Source organism: Phocoena sinus, chromosome 13 (genome assembly GCF_008692025.1).
Source record: "Phocoena sinus isolate mPhoSin1 chromosome 13, mPhoSin1.pri, whole genome shotgun sequence".
NCBI lineage: Eukaryota > Metazoa > Chordata > Mammalia > Artiodactyla > Phocoenidae > Phocoena > Phocoena sinus.
In genome coordinates this window covers 49300425-49319483 of record NC_045775.1, presented here as the reverse complement: position 1 = coordinate 49319483, position 19059 = coordinate 49300425, and positions in this window count along the sequence as shown.

Here is a 19059-nt window from a genome sequence, read left to right as displayed (position 1 = left end):
CCGTTGCTCCAGACGCGCAGGCTCAGCGGCTATGGCTCACGGGCCTAGCCGCTTCCGCGGCATGTGGGATCCTCCCGGACCGGGGCACGAACCCGTGTCCCCTGCATGGGTAGGTGGACTCTCAACCACTGCGTCACCAGGGAAGCCCTTGCTTTGCTTTTAATTCATGACTTATACCCAACTTAGGACATCTCTGGGCTGATCCTGATCACACGGAAGACTTGGCCAGTTACGCCAGTTTGACACACACACAGAGCTGTATATTTCACTTTTGATGCTACTCTATTGGTGTGCATGTGTGTGTGTGTGTGTGTGTGTGTGTGTGTGTGTGTGTGTGTTTGCATTCACGTGTCTATAAAAAAAAAAGCATGTTTACACCTTGGCTGCCTTGGATGAAATTATAAATGATTTATACCTCAGGTATTTATGGAAAAGATAACCACTCAGAAGCCCATCTTTAAAGGATACAATTTTCCCAAAAACATACTTAATAACTGCTGTCATCCATGAGGTTGTTCCCAAAAACTGCCCAAGAGGATTTCCTATATTCTTAGCAGTGCCAGAGCCCCTGATAGGAGTTGGGGCCATCAGATCATGGGAAAGGTCATGGCTTGGAAAACCTCACATTTTCCATGGCCTAGAAAATACAAGACAGCTTTCTGAGGATTATTACTCCCACTCCCAGCCAGAGAGTTAACAGTGCAGTCCATGTTACAGTTGTGTTCCAGGTAGTATGGTACTTATTCCACTTGAAATACAAGAAGGCTTACCTAGGACCTGAAATCAAATCACCACTTCACTGCTTGGTTAAACAGAGTGGAGGATATCGCTTGGCTCAAACTGAAAGACCCCATTTAAGTCTTTTGAGTTTAGTGCACTTTCTTTCCTACCTGCAATGCAAATGTCTCATACTGGTTGTCACTCTTCTAGGTTAGTGGGGGGCTCAGGCCCCCCATCAAGGATAACTTCTTTAAAACAAGACTAAGAGAAAAATCTAAAACCAATTGCAAGAATTATAAAACTGGATCCTGATGTTGTCAAAGAGCAATGTGTAGGAGGATAATGGAGGAGAAAGACATTTTTCTCTTTTCTTCATTGCTGGGGAAATATTTTTTAATTAATCAAATCATGTCTATGGTGTGTGGTTTATTTTGCTCTGCATCATGACAGATACAAAGTAGTATATGGAGCCATTACTATGGAAAAGGAACTTAAAAACCAGTTGATAAGATAACAAATAAAAATAGAGAAAAAATTACTGCAACATGGCAATACGCGATGTGTGCCAAATGAATGGTCCAGAGCCCAGGGGCTCGAGGAGGAAGAAAGAAAATTATTATTATTTATCAGAGGCCAACCATATGCCCAGCTTACATATAATGCATTTAATTCTTAAAAGAACCATATGGAATGAATATTATAATCTCCTCTTTAAAGTTGGAGTAAGTGAGATTACTAAACTGAGGTTAACTAAATCACCCAAGGTCACGTAGCTAGTCTGTGGTATATACCAACAAAATTTGTTTGACTCTATGTTCCCAATTAAAGCACATTTTGTGCAGGTGAGCAGGTAACCTTTTGAAGCAATGGTGACAAGTGAAATTGGGGCTTGAAGGATTGGCAGAAATTGGACAGGTGGAAAAGAGAAAGCAAGGATGGAAGGGCATTTTAACCAGGGGAAGGGGGTGAATGAAGAAATGCACAAGGTGTATTTGGAAACACCTGAAGTCGAAGATTTGTTCAGGGGAATGCAAGACAAGAGCAAAAAGCCAGTTTGAAGACCCATCCCTCCAATCTTAAATGGCCAGGAGTAGAGTTTCAATTCTGCCCTTTAGAGCAGGGAAAAGCCAAGGAAAACTTTTAAGGAGAGGGGAAGTTCCAAGCAGTGGCAATAATATAAGATTCTCCTGAGAAGTATGCGGAATGTATTGGGGCTGGAAAAAAGACAGGAGGAGTGGAATGAAGAGGTTCTAGGGCTCCTGTTATTACTATAAGTGTCTCAAAGACTGAGAACTTCAAAGAAGCACTGACACCACTTTAACTTTGTCCCGTGCATGTTCTGTATCTATTAAAATCTGGTTCCATTGTCATTTATCTTTCTATTTTTACGAAAAGAAAAACAGAACTTCGAAACAGAGCCCCAGTTCTAACCAGTACACTTCAGACCCCCAGTATTAATGGGTCAAGTCCCCGGAGGGCTCCACATTTAGAACAGACTGTTTGCACATGTGAACAGGGCTCATACATTTTGTCCATGCCCCTGAAACAATTGATGTAGTCCAGTATATGGTGTATGTTTTTTCTAATTACACCAGAAGAATGCATTCTTTATGGAAATAAATGTGCTTTTTAAAAACACATTTCTGAAAAGCAGCAGGCAAGGCATTAATAACAAAGTGAGATGATAAACTGAATGGAAGTTTGAGAAAAATTCTATATTTGTATTATACAGGCATTGTTTTCATTCCTGGCACCTTATTTTTCATGTACATAAAGAGAACGCAAGCTACAGCAGGGTGAGACAAAGATCAATGCTGAATGTATTACTTGGCACTGGTCAGATGCAGTTTAATAAGAAAAAAATTGATCCATTAAACTAAACCTAATTTTTGGCCGAAAATGGTTGAAATCTCTTCTTTATATTGCTAGCTTCATAAAGACCTATAATATTTGGAAGAAACAACTCAAGGCTGCGTTTAATAAGATTAAATGTATTGCAAATATACTTAACAAGAATCTATCAAGTTGTTAATGATTGTTATTAATATCAAACAATTTTTGTATAGAATTCTTTATTAAAGCAATTGTAAAATAGAGCCACAGAAATGCAATATAAAAAGGTTTTCAGGTAATTTGTAACAGCTACAGTTGCAGAACTCAAATCTTAACGTACAAGATATAGTAATTTATTTTATCAATCAGTTTCTAACACAAGCACAATTCAATTTGTAAAGTATTTAAGTTCTGGTCTTAGGCCTACGTAGCCAAGTTTAGAGGGACCACATCCACAGCAGGCAGTAGAGCCATTACATGTCAGGAGATTATAAAGTAGAGGATTTGGTGTTATAAGACTCAGAATTAGTTTTGAAAAGGCAATGCTAATTTCAAAGAAATTATTTTAATTCAGCCTCAGATCATTAAAAAAGCAGAAGTTTTAGTCTCAAATGTCATTGAATCATGGAACTTGAAAGATTGTAGGGAGTTCATTGACTGGTTCCATCTGCCCATCTACAGATACAGAAACTATAGCTACAGACTGAGTTTGTAAAATAATCTGCCAAGTGTGCATACACTGGAGGAATACTGAATGTTTTTATTCGTGAGATGAAAACTGCAGCTAATGAAAACTGAGACAACAGAAAAGTGAAATAGACACTTGTAGCCATAATTACGATATATCAACTGAAGAACACACGTACAATAAATACCTTTTTACCTAAATAATAAACTTTGGTTTGAATACTCTAATTCTATACTTTATTTATACGGATATTCACTATTACATTACAATAAATCCAGAAACACACATACGCATACCCACATACGCATACACACACTCACCTATACACATTTTGCTCAGAAGTTAATCAGTATTTAAAATGGATCCATGAAAATTAGAATAATTTAAAGATCATGATTTATATAAGCAATTATACTAATAATTAAATGACTATTCCTAAAAATTGGGAAAGGAAAATCACATTCTTGTATCTGTTCAAAAAAAAAAAAAAGTTCCCTATGGCCTGGGCACTGGGTGATGATGAGCTATGCCCTTTTACCTTCAGGGTACCAATTTAAATCTCCTCTGCATCAGAAAGGAGAAAATATTGTTTCCATTTTAATGGCTGTCCAGTGTTCTATGCAAAAATGGATAGGAGGTTTCAGTTCAGTTCTTAGTAGATAGATGCTTACATTATAGAATTGTCACCCAGGAGAAAAGACAAGGACTGAAAGATTATGGTGGAGAGGCACCCTCTCACCCTACATACAGCTTATCCCGAGTGTGGGAAGGACACCTAGCGTGCTTAAGAATGCCTTTCAGTTCATGGGAGCTAACTGACTATACCTCATAATTACTGGATTTATTACAATTTGTAAAATCCAAACATTTGCATGTTCATATGTTTTTACATGCAGGGCACCAGCTTGCAGGATCAATGCTGGTGGTCAAAATACTCTGATCATGAGGCCACAAGGCACTGAGAATACCTTTTTCTGAATTTTAGCTCCCGAATATTTTAACTGCAAAGTATGATATAAGAACTCTATTGATGATTAATTTGTATCTTAAGCATATCAATCACCTCTTGGTTGCCACGCTAATACTGATTTAGAAAAATACACACTTCAGTTTATATTGATCTGTTGTTCTAATTCTTCATCAGAAGAGTCTAATATGGTTGCTTTTGCAATTTACTTTCAAAGTTATCCTTTTAGGAGATGAAGTAACCAAAAGATATTGAAAATCCAAAGTAAATTACATCACACCAGTTAAACTTCCCTGAAGGAATGGATACACCCCTGTAATCTGCTCAGCACACAGCTAATAGGCAGGGGATTCAGCTCTGTCTTAATCTTCACTAAACTATGACTCTCTTCTTGGCACACAACATTTGTCTTCAGGACATCTATCAAATATTTAGTGTATCTTCTAGCACAATAAAATTTCCTATTAAATTACAATCTGATTATGAATCAGAACTTTAAAATGTTATCACAACATAATATTGGATTGTGTGTACATTTTAAAGTTCTGGAAAATATGGTGCCTCATTTTTAAAGCTCTGAACATGTAATTAAAAAAATTTTTAATCCCTGGTTTCTTGAAACTGGTTTACTTATAGAAGTTGAGTTTATATATAATTTGCTAATGGAGAAAGGGCCTAAACATACACCCCTAAATGAAACTAGAACTTGAATACTGCCATAGGAGAATACACAACAATTGTCATCCAAAACAAAGTGAAACTGAATCATAGCTGAATATATATATACATATACATTCACACACACATGCAAATCTTGCATGAAGACAGATGGATCAAATATGCATATATTTAATGCCTTTAATACCATAAAAGGAATGTTAGAGAAGGAGGTACCAGATGATAAAGACTACTAAAATTTTTCAAATTAACTAAATATAATCTCTAGAGTAAAAATAACGCCAGAATAGGAAAAAGCTTACTTTACTGGGTCTCCTATCCTTCAATGTCATCTAGAGAAAAAAAAAATTGCATGTAAAACTGTAAAAAGTAGAGTATCTAGAAGTAATCAATGTTTCAGAATTCATTGAACTTTGAAAAGGAAATTAATATAAGAGAGCTCAACACTAAGAAAAATACAATCATAAGAGAAAAGATCTAAAGAAATCAAGCATGGTGAAGGAGCTTTAAAAGGGAAGCAAGTTTTGGAAATTTCTGTAAAGCTATAGGTTATACCAGGGAACTCGTGGGAGGGCTGAATGGCAGTTTAGTGCATGGTTCAACAAGGAAAGAAATGTAAGAGAGGAAAACAAAAATGAATATTATTAACCATCTCATAAGATCATTTTCTTCCTTTCCATTAATATGAGTTGCTGTCAACCAACATGTGTCTGTATTCCTTTAAAAATTTATAACAAACCTATAGAACAAATCTATAACCACATGTCGTCTGCCATATGTTTACTGCTGTTAGTGTACAATCGTTTTTAACTCACAATATCTAAATCCTGAAGCTAGAAACAGAATCTAGGTCTTTTGATTTTTAGTTTACCTTAAAAGTTAATGTTAAATGCTGCTTTCTATGAGGTTTCCTAATAATAAGCAGTCAGTTTCCAGTTAATCAGGATAATGGGGAGACAGAGGTCATAGATCACCAAAATTATGACTAAGACGAAGCATAAAGATATATTTTAAATGGAGTCAATGTAAACTTACTTGGTTAAAATTTCATCCAGTTGGCTAATTTAATTATGATGCACGTAGACAATGAAATACATGCAACTGTTTTTTAAAAGATGAGGTTGATATATTTATATATGTATATATATATATGATTGATTGTATAAATAAATGTATATACATATATTGGAATATAGAGGCAGAAATACATTGTAATTCATCTGAAAATTGTGTGTGTGCACATAAAACCTGACTTCATTTTTACATCTGCAAGGATGTACACCAAAACAGAGTGATAGCCAAAAAAATATGTTCAGTATCAGGAGAGTCTAATCTGCTCTTGTTTTTGCTAGCTAGTTCCTCCTGCAGATCATGGCTCTCTGTTTCTCCTCCCAAAACACTCTCACTTCAATGTCACAAACCCTGGCTCCAACACATCAACATATTTTCATCCACTTGTTAAACATGAATCCCAGGGTGCTGTTTGCTTCAGGCTAACCTACCAGAATGCTCACCAAAGTTACCTTCCATTCTGAAACCATCAAACAAACACTTTGCCTTCTCAGCCCAGATTCCGGCATTCCCTATGCCCCATTCTGACTGAAAAGAGCCTAGCATATCTTTGTCAAGATCACCATGAGGGAGTGCCCTTTCATGGCTTTAGGGCTTTATCTCTTTGTTTTCCAGTCTATTTGAAGAACTTAATCAAGCCTCAAAAAAATTCATTTATATTTTCTTAAATTTTTTTCCTTGAAACTATAATGCAAATTGCTTAATATTTTCCTTTTTGTCTGTTTGACTATTTCAAGATTTATTTTTCTTGAATGTTAAGCATTATCCTGTTTACGTTAGGCTGACAACATTTTAAGTGCTTGGCTACTCATCTGATGGGTAAGTGGCATACACATTCGCCCGTAGCAGGAAACATTGTGTGAAATTTATGAGTTAATACATATTTCTAAACACTAAATGTCTTCTAATATCTAGGGAGTTTGTTTTGAATCGATTTATAGTGGTTCTATTTCATGTTTAATCACAGTAAATTTGCAAATTGATTAAACATTAATTAATTATATTTACTTTTTAGCTATTGCCTCTGTTGCACCACTAGCTAGTACAGTGTCACATAACTAAATTGAGTAGATAGATAGTACAAATGCATGAGGAAAGGCATTTACTGGGGTGTTGATACTCTTTCATTTTGGCGAGTCATAATCCCACCCCGTCAGTCCTTTCTGATTCTTCCCCACTGAGAAAATGAGAAAGAATGAGAGAAAGAGAGAGAGGAGGAGAGAGAGAGTTTTTTTATTCTTTGGTTTGGGTGTATATTTGCTTCATCTAGGACAGTGTTAATTAAGCTGCTCAAAATGTTTGCAAAAGATATACTTGTAAGGCCAATTGGCCCGAGGCAGGGGAACACAATCAGATTCACAGGTTGCATCAGACCGAAATTCTCCGGACCACCCAGTTCCAGAAACTGCCCTGGAGACATTCCGGACCACCCAGTTCCAGGAACTGACCTGGGGACTTTGAACCCAGCCCAGCCTTCCCGCCTTTCGAGGGGCAGGACCAACGGTCCCCCAGGATACCCGAAAAGACCACCAAATAAGGAATACCCTGCGCCCTCCCAGATTCACCACACCCCTTTCCCTTCTTCCCCTATAAAATCTTGCCCAACCCTCACCCGGGTGCGACTTCTCTGGCCCCTTTCTCTCGGACCAGTGAACCTCGCCCGGGAGCGCTCCCTAATAAAGCTCACTTGAAGCTTTCCTCTGTTTTCATGGTGCCGTTTGTTAAGATCCGACCTTACAAATACTATTTTACTTAACTAGTAATTATTTTACTTAATTTGCCTTTCCCTCAATCACCGAAAACAGATTTAAAGAATGTCAATGGTAAAAATGGAAATAGGATATTGAAACGCTAAGTGTAGACAAAGTCTTAGCAGTGATTCCTCCGGGTCTAGAAGTGTATGTGGAGTGTTTTCAGGATTATTTTACCTGTGCTGACCCAGCACTCTGGGGAGAAGTCTAGTCCCTAAAATTAACTGTATTCAAAATGACTAAGAATAAGTATTTATTAACAACTATGATGTTTAATCAGTAATACCACTCAATTTGATCATTTTAATATAGATTACGTATAAATCTGCATTTCAATTACTGAAACATAGCTATCCTTAGGCCTACAGGATTTTACGTGTAATTTTTTTACACATATGTATAGATACCACCTGTGGTGGTGTGAGCACCTATAAAGTTGTCTTTACAATATTTACGATCTTACTTTGCATAGTCATATACCACATGGCCTATGTATTTAAAAATGTTAGAAATAAAAATTACTGCCTTATATTCCTGAGTGGAATAAAAAGTACGTAAAGGGAAAAAAGGAACATTGGATCCACATGTTCCTTTGAAGCCCTCACAGAATGAAAAATTAAATGGAATATAACAAAGAGATCAAATGGGAAAAGCAAGGGGAAACAGAGGAAACTAGGTTATAAATTCCTCCAGAGAATTATCCTTATTTTTTAGTTCTTTTGTAACTACCCTCAACACCTACATTGCTGTTTAACATATGGTGGGCTCTCGCTAAATATAGCTGACTTGCTGGGAAGATAGAGCCAGTAAGTGTATCCATTAAGGAGAGAGGAAAGGAATGTCTGGGCAAGATGCAAAGTTATCATTATTCACTCTCCATATTACCTAATTCATATTTTCACCTCCCGTATCACTGATGACATTTTGTTGGTTTTCATTTTTTATACCCCCAAATTAATATCTTAATCATCAAGAGAGGCATATTCTTTCTAACATGAACATGCCTAAGTTTCCAAAAGAAAACTTTCTCAGGATCCTACGCAAACACAAAGGACCAAAATAAAACAAAACTACAGGGCTTCCCTGGTGGCGCAGTGGTTAAGAGTCTGCCTGCCGATGCCGGGGACGCGGGTCCGTGCCCCGGTCCGGGAAGATCCCACATGCCGCAGAGCGGCTGGGCCCGTGAGCCATGGCCGCTGAGCCTGCGCGTCCGGAGCCTGTGTTCCGCAACAGGAGAGGCCACAACAGTGAGAGGCCTGAGTACCGCAGAGAAACAAACAACAACAACAAAAAAAACAAAACTACAATATAAACATAACGTACAAAAATGTTATGTCTGGTGACACTGGCCTTAAAAACAAATGCTTTTGGAGCATTGGATTTTAGACATTCCTATAGTCTACAAGCTGAAACAGAAAAGGTCCAATTTCAAAATACTAAAACGAGCTACCTGTCCACCCTTTTTTTTTTTTTTTTTTTTTTTGTGGTACGCGGGCCTCCCACTGCTGTGGCCTGTCCCACCGCGGAGCACAGGCTCCGGACGCGCAGGCCCAGCGGCCATGGCTCACGGGCCCAGCCGTTACCCGTGTCCCCTGCATCGGCAGGGGGACTCTCAACCACTGCGCCACCAGGGAAGCCCCACCCTTCTTTTCTCTCTTTGCAATCAGAATTGCAGAATTCTCATTGAAGGAATTAAGATTATATTTCCCAGCCTTGGAAATAGAAGATACTCTCTTCTTAAAGAGAACACCCATATCAAAAGTTGAGGCTCGAGTATTCAGACAACAGAAAAACCATTCACCAGAATATGTGGCCTTAAAGACAGTTAAAAATACGCATCTCTTTTTTCCTATGACTATTTCCTGTTGTTCTTCTAGGAAGGTAGGAAAGTGAACCTGTCAACCTAGTTTGGCAACCAAAGACCATAGGAGAAACAGTCGTAATACAATTTTTTTAAAAAAGTAATCAGCTCCAAAATTCAAAATTGCAAAATATTCTGAATTTGTGGAAACATAAAAAATTTTTAATTCAGAGAAGTAAGCTTGTGTTTACTTTCATTACCATAGAGGGCATAATATTTCAGAGGTGACATCTCCATTACCAACAGGTACCGTAACAAGGTTTGTAAAAGCATGGAAAAAGAATTTTTTTTAATTCATGAAAAAAGAACATTGTTATATATAATTAAGAGGCAAAGTCATTTAGGAGACAGTCCAGTCCAGTACAATAAGGCTGTGAGTTTGAATCTCACCTGTGCCATTTGCTAATTATGTGACCATGTCATGTAACTTCTCTGAAACACAATTCAGTAAAATTGGATTATTACTATAAGAAAAATTACAGCTACCTAGAGTTTCTATTTCAGATCTGTTCAGTGGAGAAAGTTAGTCCTTGCGATTCAAGTTATTTCTTAGCCCAATGCCATAAATATTCTTAAAGTAGAAATATATGCAGGGAATTTCAAAGAACAAACGTCAAGCACTTTTGGTGCATAAGACCATATCTATGTGTGTATGAATATGTTAAATATACATCAAAAATCTCCCAAAGTCTACATAAGAAATGATTGGTAGTATTTCTCTCTGGGAAGTGAGACTGGGAGTTTTAAGGGGGAAGAGCTCAGGAAGGGAGATTTTAACTTTCACTTTATTCCCTCCTGTAATGTTTAACCCTTTAACAATGTACATATATTCTTACATAATTCAAAAAATAATTTGGAAGACAAACGAATTATCTCAAACATCAGGAAGAGGTAATATATCTTTTTCAATATATGAAAGTAATTAATCCATGCTCCTTTTCTTACAAAGACTAAATGATCTATGAAACTTAAAGGTATAAAAATTACCAAAAATAATTCATTTCTAACAGGAGATTCAAATGGCAATAAATCATTTTTTAACAATGCCTTGTAGGTACATGATGCCTTTGGGCTAATGACTAACATTTGTATTGCAAATAGTACAAAATATCCTCGACATATGGTCCTTAAGATGTAATCAACCACTATTACTATTACCACCACCATTTTCATAATGATGACGACTATAAACACCTTAGGAAAAAATGGAAACACTTTCAGGACAGGGAACAGGTTCATTCTTACGTGTCCTCATATCTCCGTTGCATATACCACAATGCTTAGCACAGGACAGATTTTTAATAATTAGTTGTGGACTAACTAAACAAATGAATAAATTTAAAACTGAATGAATAAATGACACAGAAGCATACCAATTCAATACTTGCTCCAAACTCTTAGTGACCATACTGGAGATGGTCCACTCTTTCATCCTCAGCTCCATCTTGCTTAGAGAACCTGCTTCTTAAGAGTAAATCTTCGGGCTTCCTTGGTGGCGCAGTGGTTGAGAGTCCGCCTGCTGATGCAGGGGACACCGGTTCGTGCCCCGGTCCGGGAAGATCCCACATGCCGCGGAGCGGCTGGGCCCGTGAGCTGTGGCCGCTGAGCCTGCACGTCCAGAGCCAAAAGAGTAAATCTTCTCTGCTAACTGGCCAGGGGCTCCTGCCTTTGCTCTAGGTTGATGGGACCAGAGGTGGAGACTGACATGAACTAAGCTCCTAGCTTATTTGTCATTTGCTTCTTTCTATTGGACACTTGAACAAGAAAGGTGAATTTGGGTCATGTGAAAATGGAGGAACAAAAGTCAGTATCCAGAGGTAGAGAGGAACATATCTAAAACTCGAGAGAAAAGAGATGAGTCCCCTCATGAGGCTCAACTACAATTAGCCTGGGTTTTCTGAGCCACCACTATATTCTTCCAAAAATTAATCTTTTCAAACTTTATTTATTTTAAATGAGTTTCTGTTCCATGCAAATAAGCAGAGACTCCCCGTACAACAACTACCTATAGAATTTTGACTACATGTTCTTGCTTCTCCCACTATTAGTACAGATGAATGATAAATATCTATATCTAAAGCCAATCCCTCTACTTGTGCACTGGATCACATTCCTTCTCGCCGACTCTGGGAAATGTAATCCAGCAATTCATCCCCTTCCTGACTACATCAACAATTTTTAGCTGTCTACTGGATTAATCTTTTCAGGATGTACAAAGTAGCTTTTATTTTCTCTCATCTTAAAACAAAGCAAAACCTCTGTTGAGCCAGTGGTGTGATAGAGCTGGCTCATGCCAGCTTTCAAGAGCCCACTGTGCACATCTGTTCTCAACTCTTTATTCAGTGAAATCAGCCATGACTGGGGGGTATTTACACTACTGAAGTTGGCAAAAGCTACAAATCAAACTTGTTTTTTTCCCAGAGAACCTACCAGCATACCACTTTCTTGATCACATGATCTTCACCAAGTATCATCCGTTGTCTTTGCTACCCTTTCCAGCAAAACATATAAAAAGAGTTGTGCATAAACATTTTATTCATTTTTTTCACTTGAACCCATTACAATCAAGCTTCTGTCCATAATACTCCATGGAAACTGCTCTTATCAAGGTCTCCAATGACTTCCGCGTTGCTAAATCCAGCGGTCAATGCGCAGTCCTCCTATAACTTCATCTATCAGCAACATCTGACCCAGCTGATCATTCTTTGCCTCCCTCGCGGGTCATTTCTTCTGTCTCCTTTGTATGTTCTTTCTCTTTGCTCTGACCTCTGAGTGTCAGAGTGCTGCAAGGCTCATTCATTGGCCCTAATCTCTCCTCCATCTACACCCGCTCCCTTGATGCCTACTTTCAGACTCATGGCTTCAAATACCATCTAGAAGCTCGTGGCTCCTCAATCTATATCTCCAGCCTAGACCTTTCTCTTGAATTCCACACTTTTAGATCCAACTGACTACATCTCCACTTGGATATCGAAAAGATATCTCCAACTCAGCAAGTTCAAAACTGCACTTTTAATCTTCCTTCCCAAAACCGTTTCACCAGCAATCATACATCTAAGACAACAGCGATACCACCTTTCCAGCGGCTTGAGCCAAAAACCTTGGAGTTATCTTTGATTTCCTTCTTACTCTCACACTCCACACCCAGTGCATTAGGAAATCTTCTTGGTTCTACCTTCAAACTAGCTCCAAAATGTGCCATTTCCCACCCTACTCCATTACTGCTAACCTGGTTCAAACCTATAGCCTGGATTATTCTGAGTCTCCGGTAAAGCCCTGTACTGTACTGTTACCACAGTGCCCATATTGTTAAAAAGCCAAATGACCCCTTCAAAAGTAAAATCAGAAGGTGTCACTTCTCTGCCCAAAACCCTTGGATTACATCCTAGTTTGCTCAGAGTAAAGGTCAGAACCCAGATAATGGCCTACAGGCCCTTCATGATCTAGCCTCCTGTTAACTTCCTGAACCATCTCGTAGTTTTCTCCCTCTCACTCATCCTTTTCTGACCGCACTGAGGCTGCACCTTGAATATGCTAGACATGCTTCTGCCTTCAGGCTTTTGCTCTACCTGTTTGCTTTGCCTGAAACTGTCTTCTCCCATCTATGAACGTGGCTGACTGCCTTACTGCCTTCCAGCTTTTCCTCACATCTTCCCTATTCAGCACATTGCAATTTATCCACCAAACCTCTACCCTCAGCACCCTGTTCTTTTTCCATTTTTATTGCACTACCTCTTAATCTACTTTATAATCTACTAATTTAGCATGTTTATTGTCTGCCTTTCCTCACAGAACATAAACTTCACGAGGGCAAGGATTATTGTCTGGTTTGCTGATGACCCGAGTATTTAAGGTTTTCTAGCTCCTAGTAAATTCTCAATAAATATTTATTGAAAACAAATTAATAAATGAACAGCAAAGAGCATATGGCAAAGACCTTACTGCACTATCACACAGAAATAAATCTGTGGTTATAAAAATGAGAAGTTTTAGAATTGTTTCCCTAATGAAATTTTCGCTTCTACAGTTTTCTGGTTGAAATTTAAAATTTACAGAAGAAATGCAGCAGTATTCCCACAACTGTACCTAAACCTCTCTCATATCTGGGACGCAAATCCTGGCTCATATAAGAGTTCACAGCTCCTACAGGAGTTGTGCATTTATCAGTGGTGACACAAATGTGCCCGTGTAGTATTCTGTACATATGGTGTTAACTCTTATGCTTTAATATATATGTACAATATGTCTGAATTATACTTGCTCTAGGAACCATCACTTTTATTTTACTGACTTTTGTGTATTTAAAACCTCAGGCTTAATACAGTATTGAATTAAAGTTTTTTTGGCTGTTTAATTTCCACAGAAGTAAGAAAAAGAATAATTGTTTTAACATTCAATTTTCTTCATGGCTTATACAATGCAAAATTCTCCAAAGTTTAGGAAGTGCATGAGACCTAAATATTAGAAAATGGATGTGAAGTCCCCAAACATCTCTGAGTCAACTTCAAGGAGGTTTCTAACACATGCTTATTATGCCTAAGTCATCTAAAATATGTCCAATGAAAGAATAATGTGTGGAGCTATAAATATATTGATGAAATACACTCATTCAAACATGAATTAAAAACTTATTGTAGCCAAGGACACAGTCATTTCAAACTGAATCTTACTCTTCAATTTAATCGTATAGTTATGAAAACACAAGAAAACATCTGAAAGAGTGTTTAATTAATTTTAAATGTCATATGCCTGTCTCTTTAAACGAAGACAAAAAACAGTGAACACAGATATAAGGAGGCTAAAAAACTTAAAAGAAAACATAAGGGGCTTCCCTGGTGGCGCAGTGGTTGAGAGTCCACCTGCCAATGTTGGGGACACGGGTTCGTGCCCCGGTCCAGGAAGATCCCACATGCCGCGGAGCGGCTGGGCCCGTGAGCCATGGCCGCTGAGCCTGCGCGTCCGGAGGCTGTGCTCCGCGACGGGAGAGGCCACAACTGTGAGAGGCCCGCGTACCACAAAAAAAAAAAAAAAAGAAAAAAAGAAAACATAAGAATCTCCAACACAAAAGTATAAAAATTAAGAGTATATATTATGAATATATAATGTTAATTTAGTATTAACTAAATTAATAACTAGATTGGATAGCTTTTAAAAACCTATATAACTAATTGATATGTAAAGATTATATAAATCCATAGATATACCTAAGAAAGACTTCAAAAAATTTTGCAAACACATAAAGTGAAATATAATTCTACAAAATAAAAAGATCAATCGAATAAAACATCTTCAAATACTGTATGGATTGTATTCAAGCTTACTTTCATCTCTATTTATCAGAAATTTTATCATAATTGAACTACATCACATTCTTGGCCTATGGACATGAAGACATAGGGCCCAGGCTATAACCAAAGACAACTATTATTGGCAGGGCAGTGGCATGGCCCAGATTCTCTAAAACAGTTTTAATTTCAAATATTCTCTCCCTACTTATCAGTTCAAACGTGAAGTTTGAAAATTCTCTTTGCCTATTGTAATTCTAAATTTATAAAAATTAAGAAACAATTTGAATTAACATATATCCATCCAAAAAAATAAGATTTTAGGGAGAACATATTATTAACCCTTTAATTCAATACTTTTTTTTTTTAGTATTTTGGCATCATCATTTGTATATAAATAATGTACTAGTAATAACCAACTCTCGTCTTTTTGATCTGGAGTATCTCTACTTGAAAAATCTTATTAGCTGCAAGTTTTATTGAGTGAAAATAAACTGTATTTTTTTTAATTTCACAATTTATTGGTTTATAAAACCTAGACAGTTACTTAACCAAATAACAAATACCTAAGTAGGCTGCTTGAAATCCTGTTCACTTATACACTCACAGTCAGGTCCAATAACCATAGAATCACTTGCCTTTGCTAGAGGTAAAGGACTTCCCCAGGGGGGAACAGTTTTTCTAGAACTTTCTGCATAGGTCCTCTTTGATATTACTTACAACTCTCCTTTGAGAATTTCCTAACAGCAAATAAACAGAAAGTACAACCAAAACATCAGGGAAAGATTGACCCTAAAGGTAGGACTGTCCTAGTTGTTCAGCTTTACTTATACCCCAGTGGGAGAGAAACCAAGAGTGTGCTGTAATTACTTGTCTATCAGCACAGAAGCCAGCACAGGAAGAAGGTGAGCAGACCATAAGGTGAAGTGGGATGATGGGGAAGACCAGCCAGGAGCCCAGGTATCAAATGCCCCCCTCTCTCTTCTGTGGTTATTGATGCATAGATGTTTGTGCAGCTCACCCCTAGCTTACCATCTTGCTTTCATTTCTCACTTTTTTTTTTTTAATCTCCATAATTATCTGCTAACTTCCTGTTAACATCTATCATAAAACCTGGCTCCAGTTTTGACCAGCCTACGGGCATTAGGTTGAATTGGGTCATGGAAAATATGAAATAACTGATCTAGTTTCCACAAAGTCTTTCATGGACTGAATGGAAATTATTCAGAAAGCACTGAAGGAAATAAATACTCATATTTTTTTTCTGTCTGTATTTCTCTCTGTCATGGTCTTTTTGTATTTGTTTTTGATGGGAATCTGTATCTCTAAGGAAAGTCTAAAAAAGAAACTGCAGCCAGCCAGTACCTGAATTATCTTAAGGTAATGATAATATGCCGGACAGAGGCTATGAATGGGTCGAGATTTATAATTTTCAATGAATATTTTCAAAGTTTCTCAGCATCGTCTATACTGTCTTCTGGTTAATAAAATTTTTTAAAAGTCACCTTCAAGGTTGAAATATGACATGTTTCTGATGAGGAAAGCAGAAACAGAGAAAACAAAGGAGGCAAAAAATAAATAAAACCAGGCTTAACAAATACTTTATATTTATTCAACAATTATTCATTTGCTCCAAAAATTATTGCGTGCCTACCATGTGCTAGGGAACAGAAAAGTAAATAAGTTCCTGCCTTCATATTATAGTATTGAGACAGACAATATACCATAAAAATCAATTAATAGTGATAGCTGCTGTGGAGAAAAGCAAGGCTGGGAAAGAGAGTAGAGTGGGGTGCTGGTTTCAGTGGGGTGGGCCAGGATGTTCTATCTGAGCTGGTGACCCGGGGGCAGTACAGGGAATAAAGGGAGGAAACAAGTCCTGCACCTGGCTACCTGTGGGGGATGGAGGCATTCCAGGAAGAAGGAGCAGCAACGATAAAGGCTGTGCCACAAGGGGTCTGAAGAGCTGCAAAGAAACCAGTCGGATGGAGCACCGGGTTTGATGGGCTGTGAGACAAGCAATGAGGCTGGAGAAAGAGTCAGGGGCCAAATCATATGGGGCCTTATGGGCCCTGAGAGGTCTTTGAATTTATTCTAAGTGTGATAGAAACTCATTGGAAGATGTGCCATTATTTGATCTACCCCTTTGAAACTTCACTGGTTTGCTGGGTTGAGAATGCATTGTAAGGGGCCAAGAGTGGAAGCAGGAAAACCAGTTGTGGGTCTAATGCAGGACGGAGGACCTCCCAGAGACGATGGTGGCTAAGACTAGAAATGGGAAGTCAGGGACTGGAAAGAAGGGTCAACTTTGGGATACATCTTGAAGGTAGAGCCAGCACAGATTGCTGACAGGGCTGGATGTACTGTGTGAAAGACAGAGAGGAGTCGGGGATGAATCAAGAAATTCGGGCTGAGCAACTGAATGATGGTGACGCTAATACTCACTGAGATGAAGAACGCTGGGGGGAGGAGAGGTTTGCAGAGTTGAGGCTAAATGAAACCAAGTGTTCTGTGTTAAACAAGTTCCATTAAATGAGGCTAAGCAGTGGGAGCAGGTGCTAGAGATAAACACTTGGGGTCATCAGCACGTAAAGGGTATATAAGCCAGGGGAGTAAAGTGTGGTGGCCTCAAGAGTGCGGGTCCAGAGAATGACACGTAGCAAGACTGGGCCCTGGAACACACCGGGATTGCAAGGTGGCAACAAGGAGGAAGAGGAGGATGCGGCAAAGAAAGCTCAGGAGACAGAAGTGAGGTAGGAGGGAAACCAGAGAGGCGACGTCCAGGAATACTAGCCACGAAAGTGTTCCAAGCGTATCAAATGCTGTTGCGATGGCAAAGATGAGGACTGAAAGTTACGGTAGAGAGATAAGTATAAAAGCCTGACCGGAGTGTGGTCAAGAAAGAGGAAGAGGCAAGTGTGCAGAGAAAACCAGTACCTTAGCAACAGTCTCTTGCCAAATTAGCAAAGTTATCGCCTGGAATTGTGTTTCAGGTTTTTCTTAGCTGCTTAGTTTTCAGCCTGGCCTCCAGTCATTTTAGTATTGAACTCCTGAGTCCAGTATTTGATGTTGCAGTTCGAGCTTCCTTTTGAGCAGTTTAAGTAAGAAAAACGAGAAGGCAGAAACCATGCAGGCACTTCAATTTAGGATTCTTCTATAAACCTATGTTGTTGTTAGCATTATATTATGTTAATTATCTGATGTTAATATTTATGTAGTTATTTTTTCTCCATATTTGCCTAAGAGAAGAAGTTAAAGAACTACAAAGCATTCAAAGGACAGAATTTTTTAAAGCCTATGTTGGAATTAACGAGTGTTTAGTTCCATAGAAGTAGGCTTTGAGGACATCAGGTGTCTGAGATTATTTTGAACGAGTAGCAGGAAAGTGATAGACTTAATGTGATTGCTGCGATTTTTCTTTATTTTTCCTTTCCTTCTCTTACCACAAAACAAAATGAACCATTACACAGGTGAAAAGTATACTCTCGTACCCCAAAGAATTTTACAGCTGTTTCCTATTTCTTTTTGAACTTTATCCTTTCCTCAGTGTACCTCTTACTGACTTTAACAAGAATATTATGAATAAGAATTACAAGACAGGGGCTTCCCTGGTGGTGCAGTGGTTGAGAGCCCACCTGCCGATGCAGGGGACACGGATTTGTGCCCTGGTCCGGGAAGATCCCACGTGCCGCGGAGCGGCTGGGCCCGTGAGCCATGGCCGCTGAGCCTGCGCGTCAGGAGCCTGTGCTCCGCAACGGGAGAGGCCACAACAGTGACAGGCCCACGTACCGCAAAAAAAAAAAAAAAAAAAAAAAGAATTACAAGACAATATTAAAGTAAAAAATACTTGAAACAATGAGCAAAACAGTTTCACTTTAATGTATTTGCATGTATCCAAATTTTTCTCCTGTATCAAGACCCCACTGAAATAAACCTCCATTGAGACCTTTCCCAATCCCCTCCTCTTGGAATAAATTTCTCTCACCTGTAAATTTTAATAATATTTTATCTGTAAATTTCATGTTTTTCATTCATCCAACAAATACTGAGTTCTTATTATGGGCTGGCACTCCTCTAGGTGCTTCAGATATATCAGCAAACAAAAAGATCCCTGCCTTATAGAGCTGAGATTCTAGCGAGGAACAGAGCACAAACAACAGACATCATAAACAAGTCATCACCTAGTGTTTAGAAGGTGATCAATT